The following is a 6000-nucleotide window of genomic DNA, read 5'->3' as shown; positions in this document are numbered from 1 at the left end:
TTTTCTATCCAACTTCATGAATCTCTGTGTGTTCCAGACTGTGAAGAACACTTAGGGAACTGTTTACTGGCTGGATCTGTCTCTCCTTTTCATTTCCCTCTTTTACCCTCCTGGCCACCTCTGTCTCCTTCCTCCCTCTCCTCTTTGTATAACTCCGTGAACATCTCTGAGCCGTCCAGACAGTGGAGCGCACATAAGGAAGTGATTACTGCCTAGCTTGCTCTCTCCTCTTCTGATCCCACCTCATCTCATTCCAGTCACCTCTAACTACCCCCTCCCTCTTCTCTTCTCCATGTAACTCAGTGAGCCTCTCTGGGTATCCCTCAATGTGGAGAAACTTTTCATTTTTAACCTAGATGTTTTATCATCGGTGGTGTATAGATGGAGAAGTCTTGAAGCTACTGTAAAAATAAAACTGAAAACCAGAAGCAGGAGACTTAAGTCCAAATCCTGAGAACATCAGAGAACTCCTGACTCCAGGGAACATTAATAGATAGGAGCTCATCAAACGCCTCCATACGTACACTGAAACCAAGCACCACCCAAGGGCCAACAAGTTCCAGAGCAAGACATACCATGCAAATTCTCCAGCAACACAGGAACATACCCCTGAGCTTCAAAATACAGGCAGCTCAAGTTACTCCAAAACCATTGACATCTCGTAACTCATTACTGGACACTTCATTGCACTCCAGAGAAAAGAAATCCAGCTCCAGCCACCAGAACTCCGACACAAGCTTCCCTAACCAAGAAACCTTGACAAGCCACTGATACAACCCCATCCACAGCAAGGAAACTCCATAATAAAGAGAACTCCACAAATTGCCAGAATACAGAAAGGCCACCCCAAACACAGCAATATAACCAAGATGAAGAGACAGAGGAATACCCAGCAGGTAAAGGAATAGGATAAATGCCCACCAAACCAAACAAAAGAGGAAGAGATAGGGAATCTACCTGATAAAGAATTCCAAATAATGATAGTGAAAATGATCCAAAATCTTGAAATCAAAATGGAATCACAGATATAGTCTGGAGACAAAGATTGAGAAGATGCAAGAAAGGTATAACAGGGACCTAGAAGAAATAAAAAAGAGTCAGTATATAATGAATAATGCAATAAATGAGATCAGAAACACTCTGGAGGCAACAAATAGTAGAATAACGGAGACAGAAGATAGGATTAGTGAAGTAGAAGATAGAATGGTAGAAATAAATGAATCAGAGAGGAAAAAGAAAAACAAATTAAAAGAAAGGAGGACAATCTCAGAGACGTCCAGGACAATATGAAATGCTCCAACATTTGAATTATAGGAGTCCCAGAAGAAGAAGACAAAAAGAAAGACCATGAGAAAATCCTTGAGGAGATAATAGTTGAAAACTTCCCTAAAATGGGGAAGGAAATAATCACCCAAGTCCAAGAAGCCCAGAGTCCCAAACAGGATAAACCCAAGGCGGAACACCCCAAGACATATATTAGTCAAATAAACAAAGATCAAACATGAAGAACAAATATTAAAAGCAGCAAGGGAAAAACAACAAATAACACACAAGGGGATTCCCATAAGGGTAACAGCTGATCTTTCAATAGAAACTCTTCAGGCCAGGAGGGAATGGCAAGACATACTTAAAGTGATGAAAGAAAATAACCTACAGCCCAGATTACTGTACCCAGCAAGGATCTCATTCAAATATGAAGGAGAAATCAAAAGCTTTATAGACAAGCAAAAGCTGACAGAATTCAGCACCACCAAACCAGCTCTCCAACAATTGCTAAAGGATATTCTCTAGACAGGAAACACAAAAAGGGTGTATAAACCCGAACCCAAATCAATAAAGTAAATGGCAACAGGATCATACTTATCAATAATTACCTTAAACGTAAATGGGTTGAATGCCCCAACTAAAAGACAAAGGCTGGCTGAATGGATACAAAAACAAGACCCCTATATATGTCATCTATAAGAGACCCACCTCAAAACAAGGGACACATACAGACTGAAAGTAAAGGGCTGGAAAAAGATCTTCCATGCAAATAGAGACCAAAAGAAAGCAGGAGTAGCTATACTCATATCAGATAAAATAGAGTTTAAAACAAAGGCTGTGAAAAGAGACAAAGAAGGCCACCACATAATGATCAAAGGATCAATCCAAGAAGAAGATATAACAATTATAAATATATATGCACCCAACATAGGAACACCGCAATATGTAAGACAAATGCTAACAAGTATGAAAGGGGAAATTAACAATAACACAATAATAGTGGGAGACTTTAATACCCCACTCACATCTATGGACAGATCAACTAAACAGAAAATTAACAAAGAAACACAAACTTTAAATGATACAATAGACCAATTGGACCTAATTGATATCTATAGGATATTTCACCCTAAAACAATGAATTTCACCTTTTTTTCCAGTGATCACGGAACCTTCTCCAGGATAGATCACATCCTGGGCCATAAATCTAGCCCTGATAAATTCAAAAAAAATTGAAATCATTCCAAGCATCTTTTCTGACCATAATGCATTAAGATTAGATCTCAATTACAGGAGAAAAACTATTAAAAATTCCAACATATGGAGGCTGAAAAACACGCTTCTGAATAACCAACAAATCACAGAAGAAATCAAAATATGTATAGAAATGAATGAAAATGAAAACACAACAACCCAAAACCTGTGGGACACTATAAAAGCAGTGTTAAGGGGAAAGTTCATAGCAATACAGGCATACCTCAAGACACAAGAAAAAAGTCAAATAAATAACCTAACTCTACACCTAAAGCAACTAGAAAAGGAAGAAATGGAGAACCCCAGCGTTAGTAGAAGGAAAGAAATCTTAAAAATTAGGGCAGAAATAAATGCAAAAGAAACAAAAGAGACCATAGCAAAAATCAACAAAGCCAAAAGCTGGTTCTTTGAAAGGATAAATAAAATTGACAAACCATTAGCCAGACTCATCAAGAAACAAAGAGAGAAAAATCAAATCAATAAAATTAGAAATGAAAATGGAGAGATCACAACAGACAACACAGAAATACAAAGGATCATAAGAGTCTACTATCAGCAATTATATGCCAATAAAATGGACAACGTGGAAGAAATGGACAAATTCTTAGAAAAGTACAACTTTCCAAAACTGAACCAGGAAGAAATAGAAAATCTTAGCAGACCCATCACAAGCACGGAAATTAAAACTGTAATCAGAAATCTTCCAGCAAACAAAAACCCAGGTCAAGACAGCTTCACAGCTGAATTCTACCAAAAATTTCGAGAAGAGCTAACACCTATCCTACTCAAACTCTTCCAGAAAATTGCAGAGGAAGGTAAACTTCCAAACTCATTCTATGAGGCCACCATCACCCTAATACCAAAACCTGACAAAGATGCTACAAGGAAAGAAAACTACAGGCCGATATCACTGATGAACATAGATGCAAAAATCCTCAACAAAATTCTAGCAATCAGAATCCAGCAACACATTAAAAAGATCATACACCATGACCAAATGGGCTTTATCCCAGGGATGCAAGGATTCTTCAATATCCACAAATCGATCAATGTAATTCACCACATTAACAAATTGAAAAATAAAAGCCATATGATTATCTTAATAGATGCGGAGAAAGCCTTTGACAAAATTCAACATCCATTTATGATAAAAACTCTCCAGAAAGCAGGAATAGAAGGAACATACCTCAACATAATAAAAGCTATATATGACAAACCCACAGCAAACATTATCCTCAATGGTGAAAAATTGAAAGCATTTCCCCTAAAGTTAGGAACAAGACAAGGGTGCCCACTTTCACCGCTACTATTCAACATAGTTCTGGAAGTTTTGGCCACAGCAATCAAAGCAGAAAAAGAAATAAAAGGAATCCAAATTGGAAAAGAAGAAGTAAAACTCTCACTGTTTGCAGATGACATGATCCTCTACATAGAAAACCCTAAAGACACCACCAGAAAATTACTAGAACTAATCAATGAATATAGTAAAGTCGCAGGATATAAAATCAACACACAGAAATTCCTTGCATTCCTATACACTAATAATGAGAAAGCAGAAAAAGAAATTAAGGAAACAATTCCATTCACCATTGCAACGAAAAGAATAAAATACTTGGGAATATATCTACCTAAAGAAACTAAAGACCTATACATAGAAAACTATAAAACACTGATGAAAGAAATCAAAGAGGACATTAATAGATGGAGAAATATACCATGTTCATGGATCGGAAGAGTCAATATAGTGAAAATGAGTATAATACCCAAAGCAATCTACAGATTCAATGCAATCCCTATCAAGCTACCAGCGGTATTTTTCACATAGCTAGAACAAATAATTTCACAATTTTTATGGAAATACAAAAAAACCTCGAATAGCCAAAGCAATCTTGAGAAAGAAGAATGGAACTGGAGGAATCAACCTGCCTGACTTCAGATTCTACTACAAAGGCACAGTGATCAAGAGAGTGTGGTACTGGCACAAAGACAGAAATATAGATCAATGGAACAAAATACAAAGCCCAGAGATAAATCCACACACCTATGGACACCTTATCTTTGACAAAGGAGGCAAGAATATACAAGGGAGTAGAGACAATCTCTTTAACAAGTGGTGCTGGGAAAACGGGTCAACCACTTGTAAAAGAATGAAACTAGATCACTTTCTAACACCATTCACAAAAATAAACTCAAAATGGATTAAAGATCTAAATGTAAGACCAGAAACTATAAAACTCCTAGAGGAGAACATAGGCAAAACACTCTCAGACATAAATCACAGCAGGATCCTCTATGATCCACCTTCAAGAATTCTGGAAATAAAAGCAAAAATAAACAAATGGGATCTAATTAAAATTAAAAGCTTCTGCACAACAAAGGAAACTATAAGCAAGGTGAAAAGACAGCCTTCTGAATGGGAGAAAATAATAGCAAATGAAGCAACTGACAAGCAACTAATCTCAAAAATATACAAGCAACTCCTGCAGCTCAATTCCAGAAAAATAAATGACCCAATCAAAAAATGGGCCAAAGAACTAAATAGACATTTCTCCAAAGAAGACATACGGATGGCTAACAAACACATGAAAAGATGCTCAACATCACTCATTATTAGAGAAATGCAAATCAAAACCACAGTGAGGTACCACTTCACACCAGTCAGAATGGCTGTGATCCAAAAATCTGCAAGCAATAAATGCTGGAGAGGGTGTGGAGAAAAGGGAACCCTCCTACACTGTTGGTGGGAATGCAAACTAGTACAGCCACTATGGAGAACAGTGTGGAGATTCCTTAAAAAACTGGAAATAGAACTGCCTTATGACCCAGCAATCCCACTGCTGGGCATACACACCGAGGAAACCAGAATTGAAAGAGACATGTGTACCCCAATGTTCGTCGCAGCCCTGTTTATAATAGCCAGGACATGGAAGCAACCTAGATGTCTATCAGCAGACGAATGGATAAGAAAGCCGTGGTACACATACACTATGGAGTATTACTCAGCCATTAAAAAGAATACAGTTGAATCAGTTCTGATGAGGTGGATGAAACTGGAGCCGATTATACAGAGTGAAGTAAGCCAGAAAGAAAAACACCAATACAGTATACTAACACATATATATGGAATTTAGAAAGATGGTAATGATAACCCTACATGCGAGACAGCAAAAGAGACACAGATGTATAGAACAGTCTTTTGGACTCTGTGGGAGAGGGAGAGGGTGGGATGATTTGGGAGAATGGCATTGAAACATGTATACTATCATGTAAGAAGCAAATCGCTAGTCCATGTTCGATACAGGATGCTTGGGGCTGATGCACTGGGATGACCCAGAGAGATGATACGGGGAGGGTGGTGGGAGGGGGGTTCAGGGTTGGGAACTCATGTACACCTGTGGTGGATTCATGTCAATGTATGGCAAAACCAATACAGTATTGTAAAGTAAAAAAATAAAATTAAAAAACAAAAACAAGAACAAA

This window comes from Ovis aries, chromosome 20 (assembly GCF_016772045.2).
Source record: "Ovis aries strain OAR_USU_Benz2616 breed Rambouillet chromosome 20, ARS-UI_Ramb_v3.0, whole genome shotgun sequence".
In the NCBI taxonomy this organism is placed as follows: domain Eukaryota; kingdom Metazoa; phylum Chordata; class Mammalia; order Artiodactyla; family Bovidae; genus Ovis; species Ovis aries.
Note: the sequence above shows the minus strand (reverse complement) of the source record.